This window comes from Schistocerca gregaria, chromosome 1 (genome assembly GCF_023897955.1).
Source record: "Schistocerca gregaria isolate iqSchGreg1 chromosome 1, iqSchGreg1.2, whole genome shotgun sequence".
NCBI classification, from domain to species: Eukaryota; Metazoa; Arthropoda; class Insecta; order Orthoptera; family Acrididae; genus Schistocerca; species Schistocerca gregaria.
The window spans coordinates 997,930,316-997,946,153 of NC_064920.1; the positions used below are offsets into that span (position 1 = coordinate 997,930,316).

Sequence of the window (15,838 nt, forward strand, 5' to 3'; positions counted from 1 at the left end):
TCCAACGCCAACACTGGACCGTTGATGACTGGAAACATGTTGCCTTGTAGGAAGAGTTTCATTTCAAATTGTATCAAGCGGATGGAAGGGTACGGGTATGGAAAAAACCTCATGAATCCAATGACCCTGCATGTCACCAGGGGACTGTTCAAGCTGGTAGAGGCTCTGTAATGGAGTGGAGCGTGTGCAGTTGGAGTGATACGGAACCCTGACACGTCTAGATACGACTCTGACAGGTGTCACGCACTTTGTCATCCTGTCTGATCAACCGCATCCATTTATGTCCATTGTGCAATTTCAGCAGGACAATGCGACACCCTATATGTCCAGAATTGCTGCAGAGTAGCTCTAAGGAACACTCTTCTGTGTTTAAACACTTCTGCTGACCACCAAACTCCCCAGGCATGAACATTGTTGAGCGTATCTGGGACGCCTTGCAACGTACTCTTCAGAAGAGATCTCCACCCCTTCGTACTCTTGCGGATTTATGTACCACCCTGCAGGATTGATGGTGTCAGTTCCCTCCAGCACTACTTCAGACATAAGTCGAGTCCATGCCATTTCGTGCTAAGGCACTTCCGTGTGCTCTGGGCATCCTACACTATAAAAGGCAGGTGTACCACATTCTTTGGCTCTTCAGTGTAGCATCTAATGTATGTGGGTCTGGTTTTATACCTTCACTATTTGCAATGTGACCTAAGAATTTAACTTCACCACGACAGAACTGCGATTTTGAAAGATTAATAGTTTTTTCTTGTAAATACAGTTAACAAAGTGTTGGTTTAACATTTGAAGGTGTTCATTCCAGTTCCTGAAAATTACAATTTCGTCCACAGAGAACTCTTCACACAATTCCTCACCTGTTGTTTTATCCAAATCTCAAATAAATATGGATAGTGAGATATTGAGCCCTAATGGTAGTATTTTGAAGTGATAGGCTCTATCTCCGAGGAGAAACGCTGAGTATTTTCTGGACTTTGCAGGGCAACTTCATGTACCAGTAGGCAGAAGTTACATCCAGCTTGCTTACATACTTTGCTGCTGTAAAGGTTCATTGATGGGAGGCGTATCGCATTCTCATTCTATGCTTCTGTTAACTGTCCTTGCATTAGTACTAACCATAGCGACTCATCTGGTTTGCGGACAGCAGCTAGTGGTCTATTATAACAATTATTTGATGGGTCTATTACGTCCCATGAGACCATTCTACTGAACTTTCAGTGTGCAATCAGAGTCTATAATTATCCCTGAATTTAAAGAAAAAATATCTACATGTTTAATCGATAATGATATAAGGTCTAATGTCTTGTGTAGTGATATTCCTGGAGCCTTGTTAACTATATTCATTGTATTCTCCTGCTTAACTCTTATATTGTAATCATATATATAGTTTTCTGTATTACTGAGCATAACTGCAGAGCCACTGCACCAAAATGTAATGTTACTCTTGTCTTATCTGTCGCATAAGGAAACGTTAGTAAACACTCTCAATAAAACATAATATCACTCTTTGTTCCGATAACCAGATTGTTCCTATAATTATCGATACAGTTTATCTCGGTACTGAAAGTATTCACAGGCATTATCTTGGAGAGTAAATTTCATCAATACATCTGTAGACATTTGTTTGCCTGTTGATCCTGTGATTCTTACTCCCCGCAAGCTCTCTAGTTTCCCCCTTCCGTATTATTATAGCTAGTACTGCTGGATGAAGTAAGTTGGAATTCTCTGCGATTGCTGGTGTTATTATGATTCAAGGAATTACCTCTCCACTGCTGTCTGCATCACGTATTTCTCTGTTCGTTGTTTTCAGCTCTTACATTTGTTGGTCTTCAGTTATTATTGTAATTTTATCATTGCTAGATCTGGGTACATTACTATTAGTATGCCACGGCTTAGATTGAGTTTCTATAGTGTCTAATTGTTCAAGGTGGTCTAAAAGTTTATTAACTTTTCTCCAATCCCTGCCAAAGAGCTCCCTTAACCGCCAAGGTAAACGACTTATAATTACCTACAGCATATATTACTCCGTAACAGGGTCGTCTAGATACTAACTTTTATATAACTGGTGCTCGACAGAGTCTCAGCAGCCTTTACAGTTAATGCTCTTATACTGCCTGGACCCTAATAACCCTAAACGTATTTCTTCTGAGCTCCGTCGCTACAATATTTCGATTTAAATTCGCTTTGAATGTCGCTCTAGGTTCTCAACTCTTATAATTTGAGCATACCCGATTGTGCCGCGTTTCCTACAAAATGACCGACGATAGATCGTATTTTATTATGCTTTCCACGTTTAGGGTAATATTCATTTGCACGCTTTTTAAAAAAAGTATCATCAGATGGGGAAAACATCGGAAACGTATGGATCAATCCCCTACTCAACACAGCGAAAAAATCTTCATGTGTGTTAAACTGAGACACCTTTATTTAAACCAACAACGCTGTTTTTTCTTTACTCTTGATGTACATAGTTAGAATTCAATTTGCCGATATTTGCGTTATTTCTGTGTGTTACTATTTGTCTCTTCCGAGTTGGTGGAGATCGCTTGAATTCCCGTGAGTTACATATTAAAAGGTGGATCTGCTGAAGCTCTTGCACTACCATTATGTTTAGTACGCGTGCTATTAATCGCAAGTTTACTTTTTAATTCTAACTTTTGTGTTCTGGGTTGTATTTGTGTGTTAAGTTGTTACTTTCTATAAGTTATATTTTTGTATCTTCTTTCTCCAAACTATTTGCCCTCTTGAGCAGATCATCTTGTGTAGCGTTCATTGCATATAGCTCAATTTCCTGTCAAAAGCATCTTGTGCTATCTCCAGCCGTTCATCTACCTCTGTTACGTGATTAAAATCCACAGGGGCCGGCACGTATATCTTCATTTTGCCCCGGTACGCCGGCCCGAGTGGCCGTGCGGTTCTAGGAGCTTCAGCCTGGAACCGCGCGACCGCTCCTTTCGCAGGTTCGAATCCTACTTCGGGCATGGACGTGTGTGATATCCTTGGGTTATTTAGGTTTAAGTAGTTCTAAGTTCTAGGCGACTGATGACCTCAGAAGTTAAGTCGCATAGTGCTCAGAGCTATTTGAACCATTTTTTGCCCCTGTACTTTGTTCTACCCCGCGTTCCCCTACTCCGCAAGCCACCGTTAAGTGCTGTACTATTACTTGTCATTTCCCCTTTTGTTCCACTCGCAAGTAGAGCAAGGGAAAAACGACTGTCTGTACGCATCCGTATGAGCCCTAATTTCTCGTATCTTATCTTCGTGCCCCTCAAGCGCGATGCATGTGAGCGGGAGCAGAATCGCTCGGCAGACAGCTTCAAATGCTGGTTCTTTAAATTCTCTCAATAAAATTTCCCGAAAAGAATACCACTTTCCATCCAGCGATTTCCATATGATTTTCAGAAGCATCTCCCTAACAGTTACGTGTTGTCCGAATCTTACGGTAACAAACCTAGGAGCTCGCCACTGACTTACTTCGATGTCTTCCTTCAATCCGACACGGTACGGCTTCCAAACACTCACGCAGTACTCAAGAGTAGGTCGCACCAGCATCCTATAAGCGGTCCCCTTTACAGATGAAACACGTTTTCCTAACATCCTCCCAGTACACCGAAGTCGACCATTTGCCTTCTCTTCACAGTTTTCACATGCTAGTTCCACCTCATAACGCTTTGCAATGTTAGCCTAGATATATAAATGACTTGATTGTGACTAGCTGGACACTATAATAGTGTATCCGAACATTACAGGTTTGTTTTTCCTACTTATCTGCTTTAACTTACATTTTCCACATTTAGGGCTAGCTGCCATCCGTCACACCAACTGGAAATTTTGTCTAAGTTGTCTTGTATCCTCATACAGTCACTCTACTTCGACACCTTACCGCACACCAAAGCATCATCACCAAACAACCGCATACTCAACATTATGATACACTTATTTCTCAAACTGGTCCTTCCTGTACTTAACCGTTGAATACACAGTTGACGTTGGTCTAAGTTACAAAAATGTTTTAAACGGCGCGTCGAACTCACTGGATAGCTGTTAATTACTGATGGTGGCCCGCGTGCGTTCAGGCGAGCACTACTTCTCGGAGTGCCATGTTTGCACTGCCGTTGGGAACACTGCCAACTGCCAGCTGCCAACTGCCGTAACAAAGTGCTACGTTTTACGGTAACGCTTTGTAATTCTTTTTAAGTCACTTGCGGTCGACCTTCGTCTTCTACTGCAACCATTTTGAATCATGTGTACCACATTATACAGTAGTGTACGCAGACGTCTGGTAGCGCCCTACTATCAGCGTGCCACCAGAGAAAATTTCATCGTGACCAGTTCAAATTATTGACACTGTTTGCACATAGCAAATTCCCATACCCGAATAGCGGTTGCCACTTGCAAGTCTGTCGCCAAACCTGTTCTTATTTTCTTTCAGTTGAAATTTAAGTTGACAAATCGGGCTTTTATGATATCTTAACTTGACTCTTGGTAGGATCTTACGGCTGGGTCGCATCTTGCGAGGCTTCGTGGTGACGAACTGCAGCTTCTTGCAGCTAGGCCCCGTCGCTGGTCGGACGACTATCCTACAAGATCTCAAAAATTCTTATTGTGATGTTTCCAGGCTATTGATAGAAAATCCGTCTAAGCTAGTGATAGAAAATCCGTATATTTTATATACATGTACAGTGAAGTGACAAAAGTCAAAGAATATCGTGCCGGACCTCCTCTTGTACGACGTAGTGCAGCAATCTCGTCGTGGATTGGACTCAAGTTCCGTGCCGAAATATTGGGCTATTGAGCCATGCTGTTTCTACATCCACATCTACATCTACATCATTACTCTGCAATTCACATTTAAGTGCTGGGCAGAGGGTTCATCGAACCACAATCATACTATCTCTCTACCATTCCACTCCCGAACAGCACGCGGAAAAACGAACACCTAAACCTTTCTGTTCGGACTCTGATTTCTCTTATTTTATTTTTATGATCATTGCTACCTATGTAGGTTGGGCTCAACAAAATATTTTCGCATTCGGAAGAGAAAGTTGGTGACTGAAATTTGGTAAACAGATCTCGCCGCGACGAAAAACGTCTTTGCTTTAATGACTTCCATCCCAACTCGCGTATCATATCTGCCACACTCTCTCCCCTATTACGTGATAATACAAAACGAGCTGACCATTTTTGCACCCTTTCGATGTCCTCCGTCAATCCCACCTGGCAAGGATCCCACACCGCGCAGCAATATTCTAACAGTTGACGAACGAGTGTAGTGTAAGCTGTCTCTTTAGTGGACTTGTTGCATCTTCTACGTGTCCTGCCAATGAAACGCCAACCTTTGGCTCGCCTTCCCCACAATATTATCTATGTGGTCTTTCCAACTGAAGTTGTTCGTAATTTTAACACCCAGGTACGTAGTTGAATTGACAGCCTTGAGAATTGTAATATTTATCGAGTAATCGAATTCCAACGGATTTCTTTTGGAGCTCATGTGGATCACCTCACACTTTTCGTTATTTAGAGTCAACTGCCACCTGCCACACCATACAGCAATCTTTTCTAAATCGCTTTGCAACAGTTACTGGTGTTCGGATGACCTTACTAGACGGTAAATTACATCATCTGCGATCAACCTAAGAGAACTGCTCAGATTGTCACCCAGGTCATTTATATAGATCAGGAACAGCAGAGGTCCCAGGACGCTTCCTTTGGGAACACCTGATATCACTTCAGTTTTACTCGATGATTTGCCGTCTATTACTACGAACTGCGCCCTCCCTGACAGGAAATCACGAATCCATTCGCACAACTGAGACTATACCCCATAGGCCCGTAGCTTGATTAGAAGTCACTTGTGAGGAACGGTGTCAAAAGCTTTCCGGAAATCCAGAAACACGGAATCCACTTGAGATCCTCTGTCGATAGCGGCCATTACTTCGTGCGAATAAGGAGTCAACTGGGTTGCACAAGAAAGATGTTTTCTGAAACGATGCTGATTACGTATCAATAGATCGTTCCCTTCGAGGTGATTCATAATGTTTGAATACAGTATATGCTCCAAAACCCTACTGCAAACCGACGTCAATGATATAAGTCTGTAGTTCGATGGATTACTCCTACTACCCTTCTTAAACACTGGTGCGACCCGCGCAATGCTAGGAACCTAATCGGTATACAATCTGGACCTGAAGACTTGGCCGTATCAAGTGATTTGAGTTGCTTCGCAACCCCTAAGGTATCTACTTCTAAGAAACTCATGCTAGCAGCAGTTCGTGTTTCAAATTCTGGAATATTTCATTCGTCTTCCCTGGTGAAGGAATTTCGGAAAACTGCGTTTAATAACTCCGCTTTAGCGGCACAGTCGTCGATAACAGTACCATCGGCACTGTGCAGCGAAGGTATTGACTGCGTCTTGCCGCTTGTGTACTTTACATACGAGCAGAATTTCTTCCGAGTTTCTACCAAATTTCGAGACAATGTTTCGTTGTGGAACCTATTAAAGGCATCTCGCATTTAAGTCCGTGCCAAATTTCGCGCTTCTGTAAATTTTAGCCAATCTTCGGGATTTCGCGTTCTTCTGAACTTGGCATGCTTTTTCCGTTGCCTCTGCAACGGACTTGTTTTGTGTACCATCGGGGATCAGTTTCACCTCTTACCAATTTATGAGGTATGAATCTCTCAATTGCTGTTGCTGCTATATCTTTGAATTTTAGCCACATCTCGTCTACATTTGCATAGTATTTTGTCCTCGAACTGACCTCTTGGTTGTCTTCCATGAATGTTCCATGGGATCAAGTCGGGGGATCTGGGCGGCCCAATAATTCCCCTGAATTGTCCAAAATGTTCTTCAAACTTGTGTGAAAACAATTGTGACCCAGTAACACGGTGCATTGTCAACCATAAAAATTCTATCGTTATTTGGAAACATGAAGTCCGTGAATGGCTGCAGATGGTCTTCAGGTAACAGCACATAACCATTTTCAGTCAGTCATCAGTTGCGTTACACTTAAGGTCACAATCAATTCCATGAAAACACAGACTGCAATTATGGACCCAGCAAAAGCTTGCACAGTGCCTTGTTGAGAACCCGGGCCCATTGATTAGTAGAGTTGCTCCACACACTGTCGTGTCCCATTGTTGACGAGCCCTGAGAGAGAGTGGAAGGACTGCAAGAATGTGAGTCAAAGAACTTACTCGGCAGGAGGTCCCGTTGTCGTGGGCTGCCTTCTGTGCACCTGCTCCACTGAAAAGAGGGCTGTATGGTGAGTTAGAATACGGAACTCGGCTGGGATCTCAGGTACATTGGATGCAATCATAAACCATTGCATGAGGATATGTACACTGGAAGCACCCCTGCACATCCGTTTTGTAAACAGTTCTATATACAAAGTCTACTAACTGCCTTCGTAGTAGTGTAACTTCTCACTGCTCCCTAAGTCCCAATATAGCAGAGGCGGGCACACCAGACTAAGTGTTGACAACATGCAAATGAGTCTAAGTCCCCTCGTGGTTACGCAGCACTGCACTACACTCTCACAGCATCATAACTCCAGCTAAACCATATCTGACCAACTGACCAGCTGCTCCATCACTGCGATCACTCCCCTAACAGTATGGTGGCTAGCCTTTTTATAGGCGGTAGTGCAACCGGAACCAGTACTCCCAAGCATTGCGTGTGTGTCACGCGGCAGCACGCGATGCCTACGTGACGAACAGACCGTACTCCGCTGTGTTCGCTGTGTCCAGAGGTTGTGGCTTGTAACAGTTCTCTAGCCTCGAGATGCGGCACAGTCCGCTCTTGTTAACAGAGTAAACATTACACATAAGCTACGTCCGGTCACTCTCGACTTGTGTACAATGAATGCTCCATGGGATCATATCGGGGGATCTGGGTCGCTAAATAATTCCCTTGAATTGTCCACTAGAATTGTGCAGCCATAACTGGTGTCAAGAATTTCCAAGCCTACATCTTACTTGTTTTTTTACCCTGTTTTCTATCATTCGCGACAACTCGAACCCTACCATCGTCTCTTACCAACAGAAATCTGGGCTCATCTGACCAGGCCACGGTTTTCAAGTTGTCTACGGTGCAACCGATATGACCACATGTCCAGGATAGACTGCAGGCGACGTTGTGCTGTTAGCAACGACTTTTGCGTCGGTTGTCTTCTTCCATAGCCTATTAGCGCCAAATTTAGGCGCACTCGCCTAACGGATACGTTTATCGTACTTTCTCCAGTGATTTCTGCGGTTACGCCACACAGTTTGCTTGTGTGTTAGCACTGACAACTCTACGTAAACTCCTCTGTACTCGGTCGAGATAAAACCTAATTAGGTAGAAGATAGACGAAACGTAACGCAGGAAAGAGGGCTTACAAAGTTTCAGAAACTAGGTTTAAGTGAGTGTGCTGTGAATTTGAATTTTGAGGCGCGTCTTTCTTACTGTCCCGCCCAGAAGACGTCGAAGGTGCTGCTCTCGCTCGAGTGCTTAAAGGGGGCGCTTTCGACGGCGGGTGTGTAACAGGTAGCACGCCTAAAAGTTGACCAGGGGCGGCGCCGGACGCAAGGAAGTCTGTAGGCTGAAACGCTAACCAATAACGGCCGTCCTGACCACGGGGCAGCAGTCATGAAACCTCCGGCGCCGCAGGTGGTCAACGCAGAGCGTTGTCCGAGTTAGAGGAGGCGGCCGAGGTTTCTGGAGTGGAGAAGTGTGCTTGGATGTGGGGACAGCGGACAGCGGACAGCGGAGCACGAGATGCGGCGACAACAAGGTGGGTAGCCCTAATACCAAGGGCTGAAAAGTCATCGCCACGTCCCGGGCCAAATTTGGGACATGACGAAGGCACTGCTGGGGCTGCAGCAGTGGAAAAACTGGCAATAGATTCCGCACTAGACCCCCATTTGCATCAGTGGGAGGGACTGCCAAGAGGGATGGACCATGGGAGAAAGATGGAATAATGATATACGGGATAACACTCTACGAGTCGGAGCATGGAATGTCAGAAGTTTTAACGTAATAGGAGAGCTAGAAAATCGGAAAAGGGAAATACAGAGACTTGTCTGATTACATTGGGCATCAGTAAAGTGAAATGTGAAGAAGATAAGGATTTGTGGTCCGACGAATATAGGGTGATTTTTCTTCTTTAGGGCCAGCAACATTATATATGTCACATAATGATATGATTATTGGAAAGATGCACCAGAATAGCTACTTATAATAACTAATCTTTATTCATGACGCGCTATTTCGACATATACCGCCATTGTCAACTACCTGTGAATGCAAATTTAGTGGGAACGTATATAAATGTGAATGTCATCACGTGTAGATTGATGTGGCGTCCCTATTACGTCGTTAGTGGACTGTCTTGGTACTGTCACGGTTTTGATGAGATGGTAAATGACGTAAATGTATTCAAAATACGTTAATTATGGTTTGACAGCAGTCTGACAGTTCAGCTCGTACGATGATAGATGTTTACAAAGATTATGCAGATAAACAGCGATACTATTTTATTAATTAAATTACTGCACGTTCTCTTTGGATGTTGCGTATGTTGATTCTGGTTTATCCATTATCGTGTTCTAAAAGTCTAAACTCTGTACTGCCGTTTACTGTTCCTTGTGAGTATTTTATCGTGTTTATATAGATTTCCTATTCTTCAACAACGTTCATTGCAAAACCTTTTGATAATCTGTGCAGAATCTGTAGTGTATTTTCGATTTCACTAGCAGTGTGGTTTTGAATATCGAAATGTGAAAAGAAACTCGATTTTCGAGGCCGGTCACTGTGGCGTTTCAGTCCGGAGCCGCGCTGCTGCTACGGTCGCAGGTTCGAATTCTGTCTCGGACATGGTTGTGTGTGATGTCCTTAGGTTAGTTAGGTTTAAGTAGTTCTAAGTTCTAGGGGAGTGATGACCTGTGGTTTTGATTTTTCAAATGAAGAAGCTCGACTGATTTTCTCGTTGCCTCTAAATGTGTTCCCTATATCTGACATTACAATTTCTGTTGGGCCAATGTAAAAGCTATTACAATTGCTATATGTGAATTTATGTATACCTAAGTTATCGTATTCGGATGTTCTGATAACATTATAAATGCCAGTTCCAGTCGGCCAGTGTCTTGTATAAACTTGCATTTATACAATCAGTGATAAATAGATTAAATAATCTATCATTAGAAACACCAGCAATTCAAAAAGAAATTAACACACTTCGTTATATACAATATACAAATGACTTTAACCCGAGCATAATCACAAAATTGTATAACAAGTGTAGAAAAGCAATGGACATCACTGTACACACCGAGATATGCCTAACACGATGAACATCACCCAAACAAAAAATATCGTATGTACCAACAAATTTAAAGCACTTTTAAAGCCACAAATATTCAACAAGCCTTTTGAACCAATAACAACCTTTCAATAAAATTACGTTCGCCACTACTAAAACATCCGAATACGATAAACCAGGCATTTAGCATCTTATCAAAACAGTGATACTCATGAGACATCCACTAACGACGTAATGTGAACATCACATCATTCTAGGCACGAGTTAATATAGGTACTTTAATATAAATAACATTCACATTTATACAGGGTGTGGCCAAAATTGTAATCGCATAATCTGACAATGGGGATAAATGTCGAAACACTCTTCCGTGAATAAAGATTAGTTGTTATAAGTATCTATTCTGGTGCATTTTCCTAATAATAATGAATATAGGGTAGTACCAACAGCAGCAGAAAATGATAAACCGGGAGTAATGTTGGTTACAAATAGGAAAGTAAGTCGGAGAGTGAAAGAGTTCAGTGATAGGGTTGTTCTCCTCAGATTCGACAACTAACAAAAGCTGACGACGATAGTCCATATATGAATGACAAGGTCTCAAGCAGAAGCTGAAGAGATAGAGAAAATGTATGAGGATATTGAAAGAGTAATTCAGGGATATGAAGATCTAATGATCATGGGCGACTGGAACGACGTTCTGGGGAAGGGAATAGAAGAAAGTGTCACCGGGGAATATGGGCTAGGTAGTTGGTAGGAGATAGAAGAACATCTAATTAAGTTCAGTACTAAGTATTTTCAAGAATCGTATGAGGAGGACATTTACCAGAAACAGACTGCAGCCGAATTACACCATGAGAGACAGAGATTCCAAAATCTGAAAGTGATTTGAAAGGCGTACCTAGGAGCAGATTACACTCAGATCACTATTTAGTAATGATGAAGAGTGGAACGAAAGATGCATTCATGTGGAAGGAATTGGGATACTGAAGAATTGAGAGAATTTGAGGCACATTTGAATTTCGCTAAGAATTTGGATATTTCGATAAGGAATACCACAGTAGGGAGTATAAATGAAGAGGAGTGAGCATACCTATAAAATCTAAGCTCAGATGTTATAGAAGCGTAAGTACAAGGAAAGTGGCTGCGAAGAAACGTTGCGTAACATAAGAAATACTTCAGTTGATCAACGATAGAAGGAAGTACAAAAGTGTTCGGAGAAAGACACGAATACTGCAATATAAATCACTTACGAATGAAATATATAAGGAGTGCGGGACAGCCAAGGTGAATAGGCTGCAGGAAAGACGTGAAATGGTCGTTGGAGAACTGACGCAGCATATAGAAAAGTCAAAACAACCTCGGGTGAAATTAAAAGGAGTAAGAACTCCACTGTTAAACACAGAGGCTAGACCGTATAGATGGAAGAAGTAGATTGCAAACCTCTATGAAGTGAGGATTAATCTGATGACGCGAGATATGAAACTGGAGCCGATATGGAAGATATAGGGGATCTAGTAATCAGAATTAAAAGAGTTAAGGAAGACTTGTGATAAAATAAGGCAAAAGAGGTAGATAATATTCCATCTGAATTTCTAAAATCGTTAAGGGGAAGCGGCAACCAAACGACTATTCACTTTGGTGAGTAGAATCTATGACAATGGGGAAGCGCAGATAAGTGCGAGAACTAAGGTACAATCAATTTAACAGCTCGTGTATCCAAGCTGCTGACAAGAGGAAGGTACAAATGAATGGAAAAGATAATTGAGCATGTGTCAAATGATGATCAGTTTGGTTTTAATAGAGGTAAAAGTACCAAGGAGGCCGTTCTTACGTTGCACTTGATATGAATGAAGACACGTTCATTGGATCTGTCGACCTCGAAATCCAAGAGGGAACAGTAACGAAGCGCTAGGATTAAGAAAGGTGTAAGGCCTTTACTGTTCAGTCTATACATAGGAAGAGCAAAGACGGTAATAAAACAAAGGTTGAAGAGTGGGATTAAAATTCACCCTGAAAGGACATCAATGACATCATTCGCTGAGGACATTGTTATCATTAGTGGAAGTGAAGAATTGCAGTCTCTGTTGAATGGAACGAACAGTGTAATGAGTACGGAATGTGGATCGAATGTAAACTAGAAAAAGACAAAACTAAAGAGATATAGCAGGTATGAGGATTGCGAGAAACTTAAGATTGGTGATCACGGAGTAGAGAAACTAAGGAATTCTGCTACCTTAGAAGCAAAGTAACCCTTGACGGACGGAGGAAGGAGGACGTAAAAAACAGAGTAACACTGGCAAAAAGGCCATTCCTAGCCAACAGAAATGTAATGGTATCAAATATTGGCCTTAATCTGAGTAAGAAGCTTCTGGGAATATGCTTTCGGAGCACAGAATTGTATGGTAGTGAAAAACAGACAGTGGGGAAACCAGAACAGAAGAGAATCGAAGTGTTTGAGATGTGGTGCCCCAAAAGAATGTTACAAATTAGGTGAAGTCTTAAGATAAAGAATGATGAAGTTCTCTGCATAATCGGCGGAGAAAGAAACACACGGAATGCACTGACAAGAAGAAGTGACAGGAAGATCAGGGAACAACCTCCATCATATTATACGGTGCTACAGAGGGTAAAAATGCTACAGAGGGTAAAAACTGTAGGGGAAGACAGAGATAGGAATAGACCCAACAAATAATTGATGATGTAGGTTACCAGTGCTACTCTGTGATGAAGAGGTACGAGCAGGAGAGGAATTCGTGGTTGGCCGCATCAACCAATTAGAAAACCAAAGAAAAATAATCAGTAATTAAATAGAAAAATTGAAAAAAAATGTACACCAGTGCTTCGTCTAGTGGAGGCGATCCTTTGCAGCTCATGCAACATTTCGTTTTCTATAACAGACGCATTTGTAGTTGGGAGAAGTACACGGCACAACATCCAGATACAAGGTGGCCCCACCCATTTCAGGGATTGACACGTAGAGATGCTATGCAGTAGCTTGCTCCCTAATTGTATCGCTCAGAGCGAGATCATCGGGAAGAGGCTCCAGGACTCCAAAGTCGCTTTGTTGGTCTCTTGTTCGTTCGGGTTTTCATGTCATATTGGCAATGTCACTGTCTGTTCCATAGAAATGGTCACTGAACGTTTTCTAAAATGGTTCTCTCCTCGAGGATAGCAACTTAAAATCATAATTTGAATAACAGAGACGAACGTACTAAAATTTGGGGCTCCATACTACACATAATCTTTAACAAGAACTAATTCTGCGTGTCACATGTTAGATGAAAGATAGTTTAGATGTATGAGGTACGGTGGGCGTGACGTTGAACCTTGTGGAACCATTTGTCCTCTCTCCTCAGTCAGAAGAATCTCCCCTGCTTACATTGGTTGGATTTGAAAGTTCAACTTCCTGCATTCGTTTGGTTATGTACGACAGTTTCCAATGTTTGTTTCCTTACTTTGTCTAGGAGGCTATCGTGATCACACAGTCAAATGTCTCGCATAGATCACAGAAATACTATGTTGTTATTTATGGCTTGCAAAATTTGGTGAATGTATGTGTGAATGGCATTCTTAGTTGTTCAAATATTGTTAAATACTGTGATTTACTGAAGATGCTATTGTTGCTCAGGTAAGATATTATTCTACACTTATTTATTTATTTAGCGTATGGCATTTAAGTACATTTTCTTATTGGATCACGTTATTCTACGTTACATAAAATTACATATATTCACCGACAAACATCTAGTCCTTGTATATATTTGATGGATTTTAGGGATGCCACGGGGAATTCTTCAAAGTCCCCATTGAATACTCTAGCACTGCATTCTTCTCTGATGTGTTGGATGTTATGCTTATTCGCGCCGCAGTCACATTCTGGCGAAGACACCAATCCCCATTTGAAGAGTGAGTCAGCACATCTTCCATTCACAGTCCTTAATCGGTTCAGATCTGACCAGATCTTGAGCGGCTGATCAAACCCAGGAACTGCCTCGGTAATACAAGGCAATAGGTGGCAAGTTGTTGGGGCATTCTGGAGCCAATCTCTTCTCCAAGAGTTGATGTCAGACCCAGTGAGGCTGTCGAGAGCAAGAGGAGGATGTGTTGAACGAAGCCTTTTGGTACTCAGATAAGGTATATCGATGTGTACTGGTAGTTCAGTGTTTGCTTCGATCTTGTTGTATTCTCTAACCAAGGCTGATTCTCGTCGTATTTTTGGGGGTGGTATATGACTCAAGACAGGTAGCCATATGTCAGGGGTAGACCTAACGGTTCCTGAAATAACGCGCATCGTATTGTTAAGTTCGCCATCGATTTTGTTGACATGACTACTGTTTAGCCATACTGGTGCACAGTACTCCGCCGCTGGGTATACCAGGCTCAGTGCAGGCGTCCTCAGAGTTGTTGCAGTTGATCCCCAGGTGGTTCTGCAGAGTTTATGGATGAGGTTGTTTCTTGTTATCACCTTGGCAGCTGCTTTTGTAAGGTGTGATTTAAATGACAAGGCTCTGTCTTACCTGACGCCTACGTACCATGGCTCCTTGTTGTGGTTGAGGCGCGTGAGGTCAGGGTATGCTTCCAGAGCTCTGTCGGCTTCTCTGTTGTTGAGGTGGAAGCAAGTTACTTCTGTCTTCGTGTCGTTAAGCCTAAGCTTCCATTTACAGAAGTATGCTGCCAGGGCAGACAGATCGGATGAGAGGGTTTCTTCCATTGTATCAAAATCGATGTGCCTTGTTGCAATAGTCCAGTCATCAGCGTAGACAAATTTCATACAAGCTGTTTCTGGTATGTCAGCAATGTATAGGCTGAAAAGCAGTGGGGCTAATACCGAGCCTTGAGGTAAGCCATTTTAAAGGAATTTCTGGCTACTGACTTTGTTTCCCATGCCGACCTGGAATCCTCTGTTAACAATCATGTTACCAATAAGCTTTGTCACTTTTTGACAAGGGATTATTTTCATCAGTTTATAGAGTAGACCTTGTCTCCAAACGGTATCATAGGCTGCTGAGAAGTCAATGAAGGCCACAGACGTTTTTAATTGCTTTTGGAATCCTGCTTCAATATGTGTTGTAAGGGACAGGACTTGGTCTGCACAGCTTCGTTTGGGCTCGAAAGCCAGCTTGTTCTACTGGGATGGCCGTGAGTATTGTCTGACCCATCCTGTTAAGTAGTATTCGTTCCAGAAGTTTGTACACCATGCTAAACAGTGCAATGGGCCGGTACTTTGCGGTAGGTTTCCCGGTTTACCTGGCTTTAGGAGGGCAATTATCCTGGCACGTATAAGTTCTTGGGGTATGTTTCCTGCCTGCAGTAGTGATGTGAAGAACTTTGCTAACCATATTTTAGTAGATTTGCCAGACTTGATAAGAAACTCTGGGAGGATTCTACACTATATCACCTTATCAAAAATAGTGGAAAATGTGATAGTTGTGAAATGGGTCGGTACTTATGGACGTTTCCCCCATAACTTTTCTTACAGATCACTTGACAAGGGCGTATTTCAGTATCTCTGGAGAATGTTTAAGTTATCCTAAATG

General features: G+C 42.4%; 1 protein-coding gene across 1 annotated transcript in view; it reads left to right on the forward strand.

Moving 5' to 3' along the window:
- The window catches only part of LOC126278493 (phospholipase B1, membrane-associated-like), a 135,803-nt gene that overhangs the window by 26,840 nt on the left and 93,125 nt on the right, over positions 1 to 15,838 (forward strand). The window lies entirely within an intron of this gene.